Source organism: Aedes albopictus, chromosome 3 (genome assembly GCF_035046485.1).
Source record: "Aedes albopictus strain Foshan chromosome 3, AalbF5, whole genome shotgun sequence".
Taxonomy (NCBI): Eukaryota; Metazoa; Arthropoda; class Insecta; order Diptera; family Culicidae; genus Aedes; species Aedes albopictus.
Window position 1 is genome coordinate 275,914,055 of NC_085138.1, and position 20,836 is coordinate 275,934,890.

Here is a 20,836-nt window from a genome sequence, read left to right on the forward strand (position 1 = left end):
CAAAGGAGTTTCCAGAGGAATGCTAAAATTAAGGAATGCTATAGTTAACTGTAGTTAAGATTCCTGAAAGAATCCTTGGGAAAACTCCTAGTGCGCATGAATATAGACTGTTTCAGAAATTATAAATACACTAACGATAACCTGCCATTTCATTTTGAGCACATTATCCAAAAAAGTTTCTTCTAGCTCTAATAGTGAGCATGCTAACGAAGCAAATAATACCAATTTTATTGATGTTTCTGGTAAAAGTTAAAAAATAGGGCTCTGTAAACAAGATGATTAAAATTTGAAGTTGCACAAAGTGGTCAAAAAATGTAGCATAATAGTAAAGAAAAAAATCTCACAGATAAAATATTTGATTTCCAAACACAACAAAAACTGCTGTATCGATAATAAAAGATATTTCTCGATTGGTAATAGTAAGTTTTACTGGAATATTTGATCAAGAACCACCATTACGGGCCTTCTCAAAACAAAAATTTGTGTTTCAAATTTCTCAACAACACCAGTAGCAACAAACGTTAAGCAAACGAATGTCTTAATTACTGCTTACTGCATTCGTTTTTATGGTATGACAAGCTTTGCCATCTGAAGGATCGAATGAGCTGAAAAAATAAGTTTGTTTAGATCAAATGCGTTCAGGAAAGCTCAGAAACTGTGTGGTAGTTCTTATGTTCCGTAGAAAACCTTAAAAAATGAGAAACTTGATCTCCGAAAAAATGTTGTGGAAATGCCTTTATCGATTTTTCCCAAATTTTGATCAAGGCATTCCTTAGACAACTTGTTGAGAAAGCGAATGTGATAAAAATTTAGATAATTTTTGGTATTTAGTGATAAATAATGTTGAAATCATTAAAAAACACCTTTGTGCAAATGCAAATTTGAAAAATTTAGTTATTTGTTAGAGAACTCGACTATTCTTTAAGATATCAACACAATTGAAAGGAAATATAAAAATATGGAGTATAATATGCTATACTCTGAAAGAAGTAGGTTAAAATCATTGTAACAGTTCATTTAATTTACTAAACAAAGTGTATTTATAATTTCTGAAACAGTCTATATTAATGAATTCGTTGGAGGAATTCCAGAAGGGTTTTTCAAAAGGATTCCTACAGAACAGAAGCTCCTCTGAGCATTTTCTTTGAGAAACTTCTGTAGGAATCCTTGGAGAATGTTTTTTTAATTATCATCCAATGGACTCTTTAGAAATTTCTTGGAGGCATTCTAGAATAAATCTTTTATTAAAACCTTAGTGAAACTCTTTGAAAATTCTTTACAGAAATTTTTCGAATAAAAGCGTTGCAATAATTTTTGAAGGAATGCTTGAAAAAAAAATATGAAGAAATCTTCAAAAGCACACCAAGATGAACGATGAATGCTTGAGGAAATGCTAAGATATTTTTTTTTCGAGAAATCTCTAAAAGAGTTATGTGAGGGAATATTTGAGAAATTCTTGAAGAATCTATAGAAAAATACTTAACTTGAAATTGAAATCAAAATTTGGAGGATCTCCTGAAAGAAACCACGGAAGAATGTTTAAAGAAATTCTAGAAGAAGGACTTCCGGAATTCCGATGTAACTTCTTGGAGAATATATGGTTCAAAAACAATCATGGGAGTATTTTTTGTAATAATTTTTCCTGGAATTTCTTGAGAATTCTTGAGAATATTATTGATAAAATCCCAGGTAGACTACCCTTCCGTCAGTCAGTTGGCCACCACTGCCAGTAGATGCTAATGCAGAGTACAAAAGTCTTTCAACGTTCTGTACAAAACACAACAGCGCGATCATTCGAGAGTAAAATGTATAGATTTATCATAGTAAAATATGTACATCTGTAATTTTTATGAGGGCCCAGTAATTTGGTTCCGCACCGGGCCTCCAAATTCCTAGCTACGCCACTGGTTGGCAATAGCTGCTGCAGATTGCCTCGTAACGAATGTCAGTTGCAGTTGAGAAGTAGTGTTTTGAAGAACGTTTTCTGGGTGTTAGTAGTGATTGAAGTGTATATTTCGGAATATGTAGATTTGAATTATGTTAAATATGCATTCCTATTTGGTTCCAGGTTGATTATAAGTGATATTGTTTAAAATTAAAATAATGAATTGCCAAATCGAAACATAATCAAGCGACAATAGTCTTTTTTTGAGTGCTGCATACGTTAGTTGAATCAATCAACAACGTACTTCGAACAAAGCGAAACTTAACTATTCAGTTTATTTTGTTTGCATTTTTGCAACGTTTTAACTTGCATTGCAGAGCCAATTTTATCTCAATATATCGCAGAAGCATCAATTTCGAACCAAAGTGAGTCATACGCCTTTTGCGATGCAAATCGGCGTCCATTGAAGCTGTGAATACTATGATCTCAAATGTAATTTATCAGTGTAGTGAAATTGACCTACGTAAGAGCTATTTTCTTTAACCCTCTAATACCCAAATTTTTGATTTTGATCTAAATCTAATTGTTCGACATCTAAAATCGATTCAAACATGATGATTCTTTTTAATTCACGATTTTGTGAATTTTGGTTTTTGATTGTTATAATTTTTATGTTTGAACATCCCTATGCTTTTAATATTTTACCTGGAAGCCTATTTGGCATACCGATTTAATGATTATTGTTCAAATATTTTTATTTAATTTTTTTTTCATCGAAAATTTCATTTTTCGTGTAATTTAAACGCTTCTTAACATACCACTCATAAGTTTCTTGTGAGTTATATAGTTAATCTCATACAAAATTGTGGGGAATTAGGGTAAAATTAGCATAACTACATTTGCGCGGGTCACAGAAATCACTTCCATTCGATTCTTTGTATCATAATCCACTAAAGAATCCCTTCATAGCATACCACCCTTAAGTTTCTTGTGAGTTATATAGCTAATTTGATACAAAATTCAATATATGTGGAGAATAAGGGGAAAACGAGCATAATTACATTCGCGCGGTCATTTCCATCACTTCTAATCGATTCCTTGTATCGTAATCCTCCAAATAAACACTTCTTAATTTACCATTCATATGTTCCTTGTAATTTCAAACAAAACTCTATAAATATGGAGAATTAGGATAAAATAGGCATAAATATATTTATGCGGTCACTTTCAATCACTTCCAATCGATTCTCTACAACTTAATCCTTCAGAAAAGCCCTTCAAGGCAAACCGCATTAATGTTTCAGAAGTGTTTTAGAGCTAGTTTCATATAAAAGTCAATAAAAAACTGGGGAATTAGGGCAAAATGAGCAGGATAATGATCCGTGTGGTCTGTTTAAAGACTTTCATTCGATTCTCCAGACAATTTTACGCCTAAAATCGTTTTGTTCTTTAAAAAAACTGGATGCGTTCGTAAGATACAAAATTTAGTGTAGGTTTGCACTGTTTTTTTTTTTTTCCACTGTGCGTTGTACGGAGACCGCTAATGTCGCGAGCAACTTACGCTTGCTCGAGACTATTGCCGTGCTATTTGACGCACACAATGGCGGCCCAGATGACGCTGTTGTACGCGTTCTTCACGTCCAGCGTGACGACCGCACTTTTGCGGATTCCTCTTCGCTTCTTTTGGAGCGCTATCTCGGCCGTTTTGGTTACAGCCCAAATAGCGTCCACCGTCGATCGACCCTTCCGGAGGCCAAACTGGATATACGAGAGCCTAGAGTCATCTGGTTCCTCGGTATAGTCCGTCAGCCTTGACAGAATGATCTGTTCCAACAGTTTCCCGCCGGTGTCCAAAAGACAGAAAAGTCTGTATGCCGACGGTTTACCTGGTGGGTAGCCCAACCGCCGTTTCAAATCAGTGCCACCCGATCTTACTAAGAAGATAGAATGCCGTCGCTACGGACTCACTTGTGCATAGTTCCCTAAGCGTGTATCATTCCAGTTGCCAATTACAAGCCATGACCAGTATATCATAATTAGGAAATCACTGACGCCTTTCCTGATGTGCTCGAGGCACTCCAAGCTGGGCTGTGGCACTTTGGAAGCGGTGTATCATGTCGCTTGTACATGTACAGAGTTGCTTCCGGATGTGTGGAATTTCTGAAAAAAGCCCAGCAGAGACCACTGCTGGGCCGCCGCTATGCTTAGGCTCTTTTTTCCTTCTAAACCATAGGGGGGAAAATCTGCTCAACAGACACCCTAACAGGAAGGTTAGGGTAGTGTGGGGTTAAGGCCGTCTTATACAACCATAGTAAAATCCAGGACTACTCGCTCCTCGACGCACTAAAACACATTCCTATGGTCGCTATACCCTACGTCTCTCCGGAACCACCAAGAAGGTATAAAGAAGGCATTGCTTCAGAGAGGAACTAGTGCACATCGCACCCTCAAGGTTAGCTGCGTAGCCTAGCAGCAACGAACATCGATGACTCACTCTGTAGAGTCCATCACGGTAACATGCTGGCTAGGCCTGTCCAGCTTTTCAAAAATGTTCTCTGATTCTCAAGTCCACCCCCATATTTTGATTGGCATCCTAAAAGAAGTAACTGGTCAAAATTTCAGCCAAATCCGTTGAAATTAAGAGGTGCATCAAATCAATTTTGTGTTTTTTGACTATTTTTGAACTTCAAAAAATCATAACTACTCTAAAACATGTCAAAACTTAATTCTTTCGACAGAAATTGAAAGCTATACTTGTCTGCTACAACTTCTCCGAACAACGTGTGCCAATAAAATTGATGGAAACATGTGTAATTATCACATTTGTAATCAGAAAAACCTTAAAAAGTTGATTTTTTGACAGATTTCGTTCTGGAACACCCTAATATACTTAATAAGTTGGATTTTTCAAAACGGCATCATATTCTCCAATGCTTTTTGGTTATTTGCTTCTTTGACACTAATGCTGTAGGAGTTGAGCAAAAATTACTAAAATTCGTGAAAGTCAAATGTGGCCTAAAAACTAGCTTTTTGGAGGCAATCACGTTGTGGCGCGAAATTGTACTGAACGAAGTAGCTTTGCCTCCTAGTAGTTTGCCTTGGCTACCCCCTACCACGGGTGATAACAAACAAGCGCGATGACAGGTGTTGGCTATCATATCAGTGCTGACGCGATGCCACTTTTTGCGCGCCAAAGCGTGATTGCACCCGAAAAGCTAGTTTTTAGGCCACATTTGGCTTTCACGAATTTTAGTAATTTTTGCTCAACTCCTACAGCATTGGTGCCAAAAAAGCAAATATTCAAAAAACATTGGAGAATATGATGCCGTTTTAAAAAATCCAACTTATTACGTATATTAGGGTATTCCAGAACAAAATCTATCAAAAAATCAACTTTTTAAGATTTTTCTGATTACAAATGTGATAATTACACATCTTTCCTTCAATTTTATTGGCACACGTTGTTCGGAGAAGTTGTAGCAAACAAGTATAGCTTTCAATTTCTGCCAAAAGAATGAAGTTTTGACATGTTTTAGTGTAGTTATGATTTTTTGAAGTTCAAAAATAGTCGAAAAACACAAAATTGATTTGATGCACCTCTTAATTTCAACGGATTTGGCTGAAATTTTGACCAGTTACTTCTTTTAGGATGCCAATCAAAATATGGGGGTGGACTTGAGAATCAGAGAACATTTTTTAAAAGCTGGACAGGCCTAATGCTGGCGCTTAGCCAGTTTTCCGAGTGGTCCTCGCCACTCCCTATGTCCTCGGAAGGCGGGCAGGGTCAACTCTGCCCTCGCCCAACTGCTTGGCAGACATCAAGAACTGATGCCCACGTCCAACCCGATCTGACCTGCCCGTAAGGAAGGGTATCACTACCCTTCAGCCCCTATCAGATGAACCCGAAGGTTGCAGACAGCAGGGTATCACTCACCCCGACCCCTTTCCAACTGCGGGCTTGGATCCAACCCAGAAGACCGACGCCACGACAGCACCGCTACCGGGACTTCCTCTCCGCGGCCACTTAATCGCTGTAAGGGTCGATCTCGACCGCAGGGTACCGGTATGACCTACGAAGCCAACTTCGAACCCCTGGACCAACTCTTGTACTGCATCTGGACTAGCCATTCTCCGAGTCCACGCGCCACCTCCTCTGTAGCTCCCAGACGATATGGGTGATAGCCGTTAAAACGGCGTTCCAGCCAAACTCATCCTTACACATCCTCTGGACCAAATTGTCCGGAATTGTGTCCTCCCCGCATGTGGGAAGCATGCGGTCACGCATTGTGCGAAAACTCGGGCACACGAACAAAGCGTGTTCCGCCGTTTCCTCTAAACCATTGCACACTGGGCATTCGGGAGAATCCGCATGCCCGAAACGGTGTAGATACTGTCGGAAGCAACCATGACCTGTAAGGAAATGTGTCAGGTGGAATGTAACTTCCCCATGGCGCCTATTAATCCAACTATCTATCCTCGGTATCAACCTATGCGTCCACCTTCCTTTGGTGGAACTGTCCCACGCGCGCTGCCATTTGACCATAGAGGCCATCCTGGCAGTCCTGCGTATGCCTCTTGTGCCGCGCATTTTGAAGCACTCCATGTCCTCACTGATAAGAATGCTGATAGGCACCATACCAGTAATGACGTAGAGAGCGTCGTGTGACACGGTACGGTACGCGCTCGCAACCCTCAGGCACATAAGCCTGTAAGTACTTTCCAGCTTCCGTCGGTAGCATTCAGTACTTAGCGCGGTGCCCCACGCCGGGCCGCCATACCTAAGTATGGACGTAGCAACACTAGCCAGAAGCTTGCGCTTACTGGCGTACACCGCAGAGCTATTGGACATCATCCGGGACAGTGCCGCAATAGCTGTGGAGGCTCTTTTACAGGCATACTCGACGTGGCTACCGAAGGTAAGCTTATCGTCGATCATCACGCCCAAGTGTTTGACGGAGCGCTTTAACAGGATAGTGCACTCTCCTACACTGATTTCCGTCTGATGCTCCGACTTCCGGTTGTTAACAACCGTCACCTCTGTCTTGTGGTGAGCCAGCTCCAGTTTCCTGGACCGGATCCACGCCTCCACAACCTTGATCGAGTGGTCGGTAGTCAACTTCACCTCCTCGATCGTTTCACCGTAGACTTCGACCGTAATGTCGTCGGCAAATCCGACAATCTCCACTCCCACTGGGTACTCTAACCTCAACACCTTATCGTACCTGACATTCCATAACACCGGACCCAGGATGGAACCTTGCGGGACTCCTGAGGTTATGTGAAAGCACTTCCGACCCACCTCCGTGTCGTAAACTAGTACACGATTCTGAAAGTAGCTTTCGATAATCTTGTACAGGTACTCCGGTATCCCCAGATGCAAGAGCGCATCGGCAATAGCAGACCAGCTGGCGCTATTAAACGCATTCCTTACATCCAGAGTCACTACCGCGCAGAAGCGAAGTCCCCTCCTCTTCGGCTCGAGTGCTTTCTCGGCGGACAAGATAGCGTCTACGGTGAACCTCCCCTTCCGGAAGCCGCAGTGGTTGCTCGAAAGACCATTTTCGCCCTCGGAGAACCTCAACATTCTATTAAGGATGATCTTTTCCAGCACCTTCCCCGCAGTGTCAATCAAGCATATTGGTCTATATGCCGACGGGTCTCCGGGTGGTTTCCCCGCCTTTGGCAATATTACCAGGCTCTGCCTCTTCCAAGCTTCTGGGAAAACTCCCTCGTCCAGGCATTTCTGCATAGCAGACCTGAACATCTCGGGAGCCTCTGCAATAGCTACTTTTAAGGTCAGGTTTGGAACTCCGTCCGGACCTGGGGCCTTACCTACGCTAAGGGACTTAGCTATCCCCGCAAGTTCCACATCGGTGACCCTCTCCTCATCGCCAGCCCCAGTCCCCGGCTGTCCTACGAAAGAAGGCAAAGGACTAGGATCATGACGCGGAAAAAGTCCTCCAATGATCCCCTCCAACATCTCTGGGGATTGCTCTGTAGGAGCCATCACACCTCTCGTCTTGGCCATAACGATCCTGTAGGCGTCACCCCATGGGTTCGTATTGGCACCCTGACAGAGACCCTCAAAGCAGGCCTTTTTGCTTGCTCTTATCTCGGTCTTAAGCGCGGCTTTTGCAGCGGCGAACACCACCCGCCGTTCGTTTCGCTCTTCCTCTGATCGTGCTCGCTCCATCCGCCGGCCGCCTAACCCGTAGGCAGGCGCGGCGCTGGTCCGCAATCGGGTCGGTCCACCAGTAAGCCGGTGGCTCACCTAGGCATGGTCGCATCACACGCACGTGAGAGCACTGTTACCAGCTTGTCGCCGTCTAAACCGAGTAAGTTTCGCTCACGGTGGAGCGCCTCCCTAAATCAGAGATGCATTTTGAATGCTCATGATCTGTGAGCGAGCTAAAATTGTTCTCTTGAAGCTCTCAAGATCATGTTCAAAATTATGAACACAATCTAGATTACTATAGATTGAACACAGATCGGTGTTCAGAATTGACAGGTCAGATACGTTTGGTTTGGATTGGGAAATTGGAAGTAGGAGTTTTCTATCGACAAGACAGCAACATTGGAATGCTTCCGAGTTTTTAGCTATCGTTAGGTAGGCCTTTCTCATTACACAAGACCGGAGTGAGCTCTTCGATTCCATTCCAACGAAACCATGGCGTGTTCTCACTAGCCCGGTTGGGACCATCAGATACGCGGCAGTAAAACCGTTGAATACAAGTAGATGTCCGAGCTTAGCCGGGTGAGCTTGAGCTGAGCTGAGCTGAGCTTGATTGACCGCCCGTGGATGCTACTCCAGTATCGCCAGACCAGCTACACTCACACAAGGACCAATGAGATAACTGCCGGGGACTAGCAGGCATCTTCAGTGTGTGAGCGTTGGTGGTCTTCTATTTTTAGGCGACAATGGCGCCTGCCACGTCAGGTTGCAGGTCAATGTGGGGAAGGGGTAAGGAAGTGATGATTGCAATCGTTTGTATCCACATCTGGCCGAATATACCTCTGCGCCAGCACAAATTCATGCGGATGTTGGAGTGTTGGTGGGAATTGGTTGGCAGAAGGTTCACACATTGGTGTGTGGATACCAGAGGAAGGTGATAGAATTGTGTGTTTTTTATTATTTGCGGCACAGCTCGCTTCATTGCATAACTTGTAGGCATTTTCTAATAGGATTGTGACACTGTGCTGTGAAAGTTTGGAAGGAAGGGAAACGGCTTTTTCAACCCGTTTCTGTTCTAGCGACGGCTATGAACATGTTTATATACATGAGTTGTATATGTAGAGAGCAGAGGGAAAGTATATAGAAAGATACAAAGTAGGAGGAAAGGGACGGGCCAGGGATTGAACCCAGGACCTTCTGCATATAAATCAGAAGCGGTAGCCACTAGACCACCAAGCCCCTTCTTAATACAAGTAGATGTCCGAGCTTAGCCGGGTGTACTAAGAAGAGCTCTTTTATTCGTTACTTTTGGTGGAACGGTCAAGTCTCCGTCGGTTGACTCCACAGTAGTGCTTAAGTTGCTCGGATGTCTTCCAAATAGATTACTAAACTCATAGCTTTTTACATTCAACGCCTTAAACCACCATTGACTAACAAAAATAATTGACTAATCATTTAATTTTTACTTCGAAATCTCAGTTTTCAATTTAGCACTAGGTCTAACATTTACAGGAAGAATACAGTCAGGTTTTTTTTTACGCGGGGAATACGTACCGCGTAAAAAAAATTCAGTTCAAAATTCGAAAAACCGCGTAAAAAAAGTCTCACCATTTCTCGACGAACCATGCAAAAATAGGACGATGAAATTCTTTTTTATATGGAGTTTTCATTTACGCGGCCGCGTAAATGAAAACCGCGTAAAAAAGACCTGACTGTAGCTGTATGTGTCGGTAGCAATTTGTTGCTATCAGTTGCTACTAGCTACGAAGAGCACTGTGATCAGGCGCCTCTAATGTTTGAACATGAACATGGCTCACGTGAGCACAGCTTTTGAACAGAACATGAACAGAACGCGTTCAAATGCATCTCTGCCCTAAATACCCCTTCGTCGAAGTATGATGTCTTCCACCAGCGAGGGCTTGGCCTTGGCCTAGCCGCCTCTTCTTCTATCCGCTGTCTGCTGTTGTTGTAGTCGATACTGTAGCGAACCGCCAGGTGGTCGCTGTGAGTGTAGTCATCATCTACTTTCCAGTTCGAGCTACTTGTTAAGCCAGGACTACAAAAGGTCACGTCAATAATTGACTCCGCTCCGTTTCGACTATAGGTACTCTTGGTACCGACATTAGCCAAGTCGACATCTAAGATGGCCAGTGCTTCTAGCAGGATCTGACCCCGCTGGTTCGTGAAACGCCTTCCGCCTTCCACGGCCCAGGCATAACAGTCACCCGCTATTACCACCGGCCTTCGCCCTGTAGGCACGGTCGTTAAGCGGTCCAGCATTTGCGTGAACCGCTCGATCGACCATCGCGGAGGCGCATAACAGCTTCAGAAGAAGACCCCGTTTACTTTGGCGACCACGAAGCCCTCATAGGTAGTAGACACAAACTCCTGGACGGGGTATTTACCCGTCGTCCATATCACCGCCATTTTTCTGGTCCCATCCGCGACCCAGTTGCCGTTGCCAGCGGGTACTCGGTATGGGTCCGATATGATGGCGATACCCGTCTCCCACTCAGAAACCGCCTGACAAAGCAGTTGCTGAGCCGCATCACAGTGGTTCAGGTTCACCTGCGTTACCTGCACTGTGATTTGTTGTACACTGCGGTTTTCTTGAAGGCCGGGCACTTTGGACCACCCATCGGATGTCTGTTGTTCGAGGATTTCCCGGTACAGATCATGCAGATGGGCGGACTTGTGCAGCTTTGGGCCTTATGACCTCCAGCGCCGTATCGCCTGCACAGTTTGCGCCTGTCGGGGCATTTGCAGTCCCACGACTTGTGTCCTGGTTCCAGACACCTGAAGCAAACCTCTGCACAGTGGGATCATTCTGAAAAAAGACGATCAAAACCTCTAAGAGCCGTTAGATGACATTTTAGCATATAGGTGTCTTTGGAAGATATGTTCAGAAAAATCTTCTCTATTTTTATGCATATTCACTGTATGGTAAAACTGTAGGGTGAACCCGAGCAAAAAAATATTTTTTCAAAATAGTTTTTTAGAGGGTAGATGTCTTTAGCAAAGTTGTAGAACAAGTAATTTCAAGTAACTTTGCTGAAGACACCATATAGCTTGGACTTAATTTTTTGGGAGAAAATATGAAAGTTTTAAAAAACAACCTCAAAATCAGTTTTTTGAACTTTTCCATGATTGTATCGTAAAATTTCAACGTGATATGTTCTACAAGTTTGTAGGTACTACTGGAATACATTATCTTGCCGAAGACACCAACTCTGTAAAATTGAAAATTGCTCCAGTAAACCATTTTTTTTGAAAAAAATTCACTATTTTCACTATTGAATATTTTTTGAATAGGCACTCTTTGGCAGCCGTGCTATCAAAATTTCACTGGCTCATCATGTCCAGAATAGACCAAAAGTGACTTAACAATCGGGTCTGATAAGGCACTTTGATTTCTGATGCTATTTTAATAGTCATTTTTCAAAGGAAATATTCACTAATTTCATACAAATCATTTAATACAAACTAAAAACTCACGAAAACTTTTCGACATTAATATTTGTTAATCAAAATAGTATTCTTGTTGAAGTAGTCTACATTTCTAGCACTGTGGTTGACTTTACGTTGAATACCCGACAAAAAATATCGCTTTTTAAATGTTTAGATGAGTTAAAAACTCACTATTGAATATTTTTTGAGTGGGCACTTTTTGGCAGCCGTGCTGTCAAAATTTCTATGGTTCATTATGTCCAGAATAGACCAAAATTGACTTAACAATCGGGTCTGTTAAGGCACTTTGATATCTGAAGCTATTTTAATAGTAATTTTCAAAGAAAATATTCACAAATCTCATACAACCTTTTCGATATTATTTTTAGCTCATCCGAGTAGTAATTCTGAATAAAAAAAACAAGTTAAATAAATGTAAACTATTTCAACTGTTAGTGTCATTTATTTTGAACTACAAATTTTGAAAGAGGGAAAAGCCTCTTTGAGTGATTTCTTCATCTATGAAATCTTTCTCAAAAAGGCAAAACCTTTTTATCTTTTCAAAAAATCGTTATAATATAAAGTTAAAACTAAAGGCTCCTCCGGAAAAGTATCCATAATCGAGCCGTGATCGTGATGCGGATTTGTCAAGGGATGAACCAAGGTAATATGTCTACGACGAAGGAATTTTGAAAATCATGGACAGGAATCGACCTAACGGACGCAGTTTTTGAAAACCGCAAAAAATAAATTTTAAAGAGTATCAAACAGCATAACCAATTTCAATAAAATATTTGTGAAGAATTTTCATCATGGCGTAAGATTTACAACCTAGAATATCTCTAACAGATACTGGCTGTTTCAATGTGATATAATGTTTCACTCGTTTTATTATTATTTTTCTATTTTCAACACAAAACTTGTAGAGGCATTCATTATATTTTCGCCTTTTTAGTTTTTTAACCGAAGTTATCATGTTAACATAGCAAATGAACAGAAATGTTATCATTGTTTTAGTTAATTGATTAATGTTTGTATTTTAACATAAACAAATGCATTGGGAATTACAATAAAAAAATTAGATAAAAACACAGTTTTTAAATAGTGTTAACCCTCTACTTCCCATGGTTGCTCTACAGCACCATCGATTTTCGGCGAATTCGGGACAAATGGAATTAGATGAATATGATGCAATAATTTTACAAATATGGTTGTAACCTCATAAGGTTGATCCAACTACTAACTACTTGTTTCAATAGTGGAACTATTGATAAACAATCAAAAACCTATTGATTTACATCCAAAAATTTTTTCATTGATTTCGAAAAATTTAGCCAATTTGCAATAAATTTTGTTCAAGCACTTTTTTCGGAAACGCTTTTTAGCATAGATATAGTCGTTCAAAGTCGTGGGAAGGAAAGGGTTAAAAATTCATCTAAAAATTTAAAAAGCGATATTTTTTGTCGTATATTCAATGTAAAGTCAACCACAGTGTTAGAAATGCAGACTAGTTCAACAAGAATACTATTTGGATTAACAAATATTAATGTCGAAAAGTTTTCGTGAGTTTTCAGTTTGTATTAGACACATTCTACCGTGACGTTACAACGTTTTGACGCATTCGTAGTCAGATTTTCCACTATAACTCATAAAAACGAGCGTAAACCTCAAAATATTTTTTCATATTCGGATTCCTTGTAAAATTTCTGATATATTTGACCTAATGAACATTTAGTATTCATTAGAAAAACGTGTTCAAAATGCGTATTTGTAGCGTGACGTTACAACGCGCTAGAATCCGACCCTCTCTAACGCGCTACCAACATCTTAAAATATCTGCTCGGATTTTTATTATATTCTGATTTTTTTTCCACCATTGAAATTTATTGGTTTGTTCTTTAATTCAATGGAATAAAACATTTAAATTTCGGATTTGTTTTTGGATAATCGACTTATACATTTCGTGACGTTACAACGCCCGTTTAGTTTCAAACAGGGTTCTGCTCGCGTTGTAACGTCACGAAAATGCACATCATGTTAGAATCAGAATAATCAGCCAAAGGAGACTGGGTGAATCTGGGCCCGGAATGTACACCAATGACCCATATCTCTTTCGATAGGTCTAATTGAGACAAGAAAAAGTTGCTATGGAGTCAAAAATATTCATCATGGGAGAAAAAAGTTATTTGACATGTTTTTGGATGGGTTTTAGTTGTTTTTTATTGTAATTACTTGCATTATTTTTCACAAACAACCAATCTCAAATAAACCAAATATCTCATCTGACAGTGTTATATTCAATGATAAGTCATTCTATTACAAAAAGAATATACTAATGATTTCAGGGACAGGCCAGTGCATAGAAATGGTTGGAATTTCTACAAGTTTTTCGGAAAAAGTGAAAGGCGCGTAGAGTATTAATCTAGGTATTAATATCATTATAGTGGAAGAAGGATAACCAAAAGTATTATACTTTAAGTTCCTTCTTTTGAACAAGAACTTATGCAATGTACAGATTATAAAGTTGAAACACAGTGAAACATCAACATATAAGGGAAGAACGGAAAAAAAACACTTCGAGTCAAGTGAAACTTGATTAAACTTATTTAAAGGTGTTTTTACAATGTGTGTGATGCACAAGGTTCTAAAAATAATATTCATTGCTGTACCGTTAGGATACCAGAAATATTGTGACTCTAGGTAGACGACAATGCTTTCAATAAGAAGTTTGATTACTTTGAATGTTTGATCTCAGCAAAAACTTTTTAACCTTGGTAATAGTAAGTGAATGCAATATACATGTAATGGGTCTAAGAAGATTCGGATACCGAGAGGAATACCTAGGGCTATTCCAAAAATGGAATTCAAGAAAAAGCTGGCGATTCATGGAGCAAGATGCTAGTAAAAAGCAAAGAGTTAGTGGAAAAAGCTGACGAATCGAGCAAAAAGCTCATGGTAGAGCAGGAAGTTCAAGATTCTGTGAAGAAGCAGACGAATCTTAGAGAAGGCGAGAAAAACCTCCAGAAACTGGGTATTCTGAAGAGCTACCGAGGGCTCTAGGAACATGCTGCTGGTTCTGAGGAGGAAGTGGTTATTTCAAGGGAACTACAAAAAAATATTGGAGTTGAAAGATAGAAGCTTGGGATTCTAGCTAGAATTGGATAATACTGAAGGGAACATGAAGCTGGGGTTTTTGAGAGACAGCTGTGTGTGTTTGAATAAACTGATGATTCATTATGATATCGAGAGGCACAATAGCAAGCTTTGTAGGTGATGTGGGGACGAATGTCATAGGGCGCAAAGCAGGATAAACCATCTCAAGTGCTTGATTTGTTCCGGGAAATACGCGAACAGCATGTACAGATGTCCTGGCATCTAAAATGCCTTTGTTGATAAGTCACAGTACAAACCTGAGCTACTGTGACGCAGACCAGGCACTACTGATTCAGACAGTCGCTGAGTGGAAGATGGATATCACCATCATAACGGACCACCCATACCAAAAATCCACCGATATCAGCAACTGTGTCGGCATTTGACTCAGCAATATGAACAACGGGAAAATATCCCGTCTAGGGGTAGGTATTGGAACAGTTCACTCAGATACTGGACTGTATTACGACTATGTATGTAGGACAAAACCGGGTAACGGGTGACTTCAATGCCTGGGCCGTGGAAAGGGGACACCGCGGTGCACCGTTTCACGAACCAGCTTGGTCTCTGCTAAAGGCTCTGACCATGCTAGGTTTCGTATTGGCTCTAATGTCGGTATTGAAAGGCCTTTAGCAGGAAAGGAGTTGATTACACAGCGTAACAAAAATTACCTTTTGGTCTGTCTCAAGAGCAAACTTAAGTGTCTCTGACAGATTTTGGACCGCTGAAACCGAATCCGGGCTCAGATTTACTCCAACACGTCACAATTTTGAGCTATACCTCAATTTATAGGGTAAAATATGCGATTTTGGACTTTTTTGACTGCAAGCCATTAAGCCTGGAAATATTTTTTTTAAGAAATCAAAAGGTAAATTGGTCAATTAACATCTAAATTAATGACTCATGCAAAATATTTCGTTTTACCAAATCGAATTTGATAGTTTTAAGCGATTTATGTTAGGCACGATATTTCCCATACAAGTCACCCTCCAAAAGTTGCATGCAAGTTTACATACTAACTTTTAATGCCTAAATCTATCATATTTGATTTGGTAAAACGAATTCTTTTGCATGAGACGTTAATTAAGATGTTAATTGACCAATTTACATTTTGATTGCTTAAAAAAAATATTCCTTTGCTTAATGGCTTGCAGTCAAAAAATCACAAAATCGCATATTTTACTCTATAAATTGAGGTATAGCTCAAAATTGTGACGTGTTGGAGCAAATCTAAGCCCGGATTCGGATTCAGCGGCCCAAAATCTGTCAGAGACACATAAGTTTACTCTTGAGACAAAAAAATGTTGCGCTGTGTTATTTACTATATAGATTCATCCATGTCAATTGCAGGTTTTGCCGTGCTTTAGCACGAGGTATTTTTTTTTTCGAGTACGGCGGCCTCAGAGTCCGTGAGCTTGGCATTGCTCATCATCGCCTTCAAAATCTCTAAGTGCTTAGACTCGTATGTCTGGATGACGAGGGTGTCCTCCTTCTTGCCCTTGGCATTTGCCCTTATACTTCTTCTTGGCTTAGCGTCCCTAAGCTCATGTTCCTCATTCTTCTTTCTTTTCTTTTTCTACCTGTCCAGAAGGTCTACAAAGCGTTCTCCCCCTTACCCGCCCTAATCTGTGGTCGCTGTGGACTTTTTTATTATTCGCGAAAATGTGCGCAAAACTCGCAATGTATCAAATGAATTCGCTTAATTGCATACTGCGATGATTATACGACTTCTCTTGGTACTTCTCATATTATGCCGGTTTCACTCGCATTGGTGTATGCGTATCGCATGAAAGAAATAATGAACTCATTAAAGGGAGCATAAAAACTCGCATAAGCTAGAAACGTTTACGTTGATTTAATGTGTGAAAACATTGGAAGAGATGTTGTTGGACTGTCCATGCAGTGCCAAATAACTACAAAACTGTGAATAGTCATCGTTATGGTTATAAACTCTCGGTTTTATCTCCAGACAGTATGGCGAACACGCATGTAAAGTGGGGCTCGATAATCCAAAGGTCATTAGTTCGACACTGAGATGACAATAATTGTTTTTTTTTTCTCTAATATTAGAAGGTCGCATAATGTGCTATGTTACGTCGCAATAAGGCACACCGTACATCACACAAGATGAAGTGGCTTCAGGAATTATGGCGTTATTGTAGTTTCGCCAATGCACGTATATTGGCTCCAGTTTTGCATGCATAAGGCACTTTTGCTGCATCGTATGCGATGTAACTTAACTGCATAAAAGTACTAAAACACGGTCATAACTTCATTATACGTGCAAACAGGTTATCTGGGGCTCGCCACTACCGCTACTAACTGATTTTTGATTATTGTTGCTCTCAGTTTGCAATACCATGAGTAGCAGTGGGAAAACGTTAACCACGTCATGCGTTAATGCGTGAGGGACAAACTACTGTGAGGGGTGCATAGGTACTACACAACACGCTTCTTTAACGATGGAGCATCTTCTTCACCACTTCTATCATTTATTCCTTGATTCCAAGATATCCACGATATTAAAAGTGTTTGACCTTCTCTACTGCTCTTCCAGCTACTGTTTAGTTGGAGGGGTAGTCCGTGTTGTCATATAATTATTTGGTCTTGCTGACATTGATAGTTAGACTTGCCGCAAAGTACGTTCGGTTAGGTCATTGAGCTTACTCTACTTGACAAAGCACCATTGGTCTAGTAGGGCTACATCATTAGCCAAATCGAAGTCGTTTAGTTGCTCCATAGTGATGGGCTGCTAATGTAGCCTACAATTCGATGCACGGTCAAATGCCCCCACAAATATTTCGTTGATTACGATTAGGAACAGTAGCGGCGATAGTACATCCTTGCCTCACAACCCTTGCGACAATCGGGTTGGTCGAATAAAGCTTGATTTTTTTTTCATACTTCCCTTATATTTTTATATGTTTAACTGTGTTTCAACAATCTGAACATTGCACAAGCACTTGCTCAAGGGAAGGGTTTCAAGTATAATACCTTTGGTTATATATTAATATTAATATAATATTAATACCTAGATTAATACACTACGTGCCCCTCCATTTTTTCCAAAGAACTTGCAGAAACCCCAACCATTTCTATGCACTGGCCTGTCCTTGAAATCATTAGTATCGTCTTTTTGTATAGAATGACTTATCATTGAGTATAACACTGTCAGATGAGATATTTGGTTTATTTGAGATTGGTTGCTTGTGAAAAATAATGCAAATAATTACAACAAAAAACAACTAAAATCCATCCCAAAAAATGTCAAATAACTTTTTTCTCCCATGATGAATATTTTTGACCCCATAGCAACTTTTGCTTGTCTCAATTAGACCTATCGAAAGAGATATGGGTCATTGGTGTACATTCCGGGCCCAGACTCCATACATTTTTGCCCAGTCTCCTTTACCCGAATTTGTGAATATATCATTGCATTATCTTCACTACTTCAAAGAGAACTTTATTCTATTGAAAATCCGTTTTGTGATAAATGACTCGGGGCCAAGTTATTGCTATCAATAGTATGAATACTCCTTCATGAAGGTTAATGACACCGGCACCCATCTTCGGTTTAGTATCACCCATATTCTTCTAGTTTTGTTCCAAAGACTAGCGCGCTGAGATCCATTATTTTGCACCGCCAGATATTTAAATTTTTCAGCATGTAACTCATCACACGGTCGAATTAAACATTTTTTCAATAATTTATACAATGTCATTGATTCAATTAAAAACGCTTTAAGATTTGCGAGCAGTTATTGAAACAAAGACATACCTGAGGATCTGCATACTACTTAGGGGCATCAATTTCTGTGATTCCAGAGACAAAATGACCTAATTCTGACAAAAAAAATTCATCCTATATATGTCAGAGTCATAATTACTTAGAGAGTTAGTGTCTTTGGCAAAGTTGTTTGATAAGTCAAAAACATACAGCTGATTCACTATTGGATGTGAGATTCAGACACACTGGGCGACGCTAATTAAAAGTTTACAATAGTTTAGAATTTCTCAAAAAGTTTTCAACAAATTTTGACTAGTTGAGAAACTTTTTTTGGCAAAATCTTTGGGTACTTTATAAGAAGTTACAACATGTTGAATATTATTTGAATAAATATAAAGTGCATGATTTTTCAAAATTTCAACTACCACTAGTCAGTTAGAAACTTGAACCAAATGGCTTTCAAACTGAAAATTCTTGACAAGATAAACAACTTTTCCAAAGACATCAACATTCTAAAAGACTAAAGTCTAAGTTATTAGAGTCCTGAGATATATGAGTTTCAATTTCGTAGGTATTAGGTCTGTTTGTCGGCGATTCTTATATCACAAATAGATGTAACACTGACGTAATATTCATCCCATATATTTCAAGATCCTAATTATTTAGACAGTTGGTGTCCTCGGCAAAATTGTTTGGCTGGTCAAGAACTTTCAATTGATGGGCCGTATGATTTCAAATCGTTCCACTAGGAGGCGCTAGAGAGCATACACATTTTTAGTTTTACTTATCTCAGGATCGTGATTAATTGGAAATAGAGACGAATGCCCCCTCTGGGTAAAGTCTCTCAAAACAAATAACAAAAAATAATTGGAAAGATGGTTGCTTCATTAAAGTTGTTTGGTAGATCAAGGATTTTCAGTTTAATTGCCGTATGGTATTATTTTCTTCCACACAGTGGTGCTAGTTGCAAATTTTCAAAAGCATGTTAATTTTATTAATTACCCAAAACACATTCAACAAGCCGTAACTTTTTGTAAAATATATCAAAAATTCTTAAATTTTGACTGATAGTTCCTGATTTTGTTATCTGTAATTTGTACAATATTGGACTTGATTGGTTAGCTCTACACAAAGGTGGAGCGCTTTAAGCAGAATCATATTTTTGACTGTTGTTCTATTAACTCTTATATCTAAGGAATAAGTGAATCAAATCAAATTAAATTTTGAATGTTAAGAATTATATGTTGAACTTTGATTATAATTTGATTTGAATACAATATGTCCAAAGTGAAAAAAGTTCCAGCTTGTAGAATACTTTTCAAGAAATTCTAATCCCTTGCCTGCTTTTGCAAATTGGAAACTAACGTCTTCTAGTGGCAAAAACTCACATCTATTGGTAAATCAACTGCAAATCCTTTACTTACCAAACAACTTTGCCGAATAAATCGTATTTCTATGTAATAGGGATCCTGAGATGTATGAAATTTAAAATTTGGAAGTTCTCTAGCGCTGCCTGTTGGTGGAACTCTAAATCAAACTATCCATCAACTGTAAGTCTTTGACCAACTTAATAACTTTGTAATTTCGTCAGTGTTTCGTCTGTTGGCCACTGATTTTTTTTTTTTATTCTTAATCGCTTAACCTAATTTACAGCTCTTTTGTCCACTAGGGCACTACATGAGCGATTCCAATTGGACGTTGCACTTACACTTTGTACAGCGCCTAAATGTATTCTATTTTAATTGTACTACATATCGTCGGTTTCCTGCAATAGGGGCACAACTCAAAATTTGTCATTTTTGAGGTTTTGATGGCAAATGATGAAAAACTATGCAAACTTTCATCTGACAAAGACCCGTTCCGAAATTCGATGAGAAACGCGAGATTTTTGCATTTTCACCAATTTTCCGAAGTAAAGGCACAACTCAAAATCAGTCAACTTTTTCAATAGTCGATGAAAAATAGTAATCTAAAATTTATGAAAGAGATAGTCCTTCAGTCCCTTTCCATGATACAACAATCAAAATTCGTATACTTTTGTCTAATAATGAGAGAAATAAGTGAACTTGTAGGATGTGCTTCAAGATTGCCAATTTTCAAACGCTCATTCTGAAAATTCACATTTTTTGAGTTGTGCCCCTATTGCAGGAAACCGACGATATATCGAACTGGTCCCTTTGTGCTGCTTCCACTTGTCTACCCTGTCACCAGTAGAATGATGAGCACGATGATACTGTGGTCTGCTGTTACTTTTCCAGTCGAATTGGGGGGTCGTCCATTATGCGTTGCGGTTCGCCGACATCCAAATTCCGGGTCCGTTAGAGCTATATGCTCCGAAGAGGGTCAGGTGCCAGCTGCTCTCGGGGGGAAGAGCAACTGACGAAAAATTGCAAGGGCCGGGGCTGGGATCGAACCCATGACTATCCGCTTATGAAGCGAATGTGTGGACCAC

The 20,836-nt window shown here is 39.7% G+C and overlaps 1 protein-coding gene across 5 annotated transcripts in view; it reads left to right on the top strand.

The window, feature by feature from the left end:
- Positions 1 to 20,836, top strand: part of LOC109402333 (QRFP-like peptide receptor) — a 40,864-nt gene that overhangs the window by 8,157 nt on the left and 11,871 nt on the right. The window contains exon 1 of one of the 5 annotated variants that reach the window (XM_062860917.1): positions 1,946 to 1,990. The exons of 1 other annotated variant lie outside the window; for it this stretch is intronic. The gene's annotated coding sequence lies outside the window, so the exon portion shown is untranslated. Of the gene's footprint in view, positions 1 to 1,945; positions 1,991 to 2,069; positions 2,409 to 20,836 lie in introns of those variants that run through there. 3 more of the 5 variants (XM_062860919.1, XM_019674999.3, XM_062860916.1) reach the window with 3 other exon arrangements.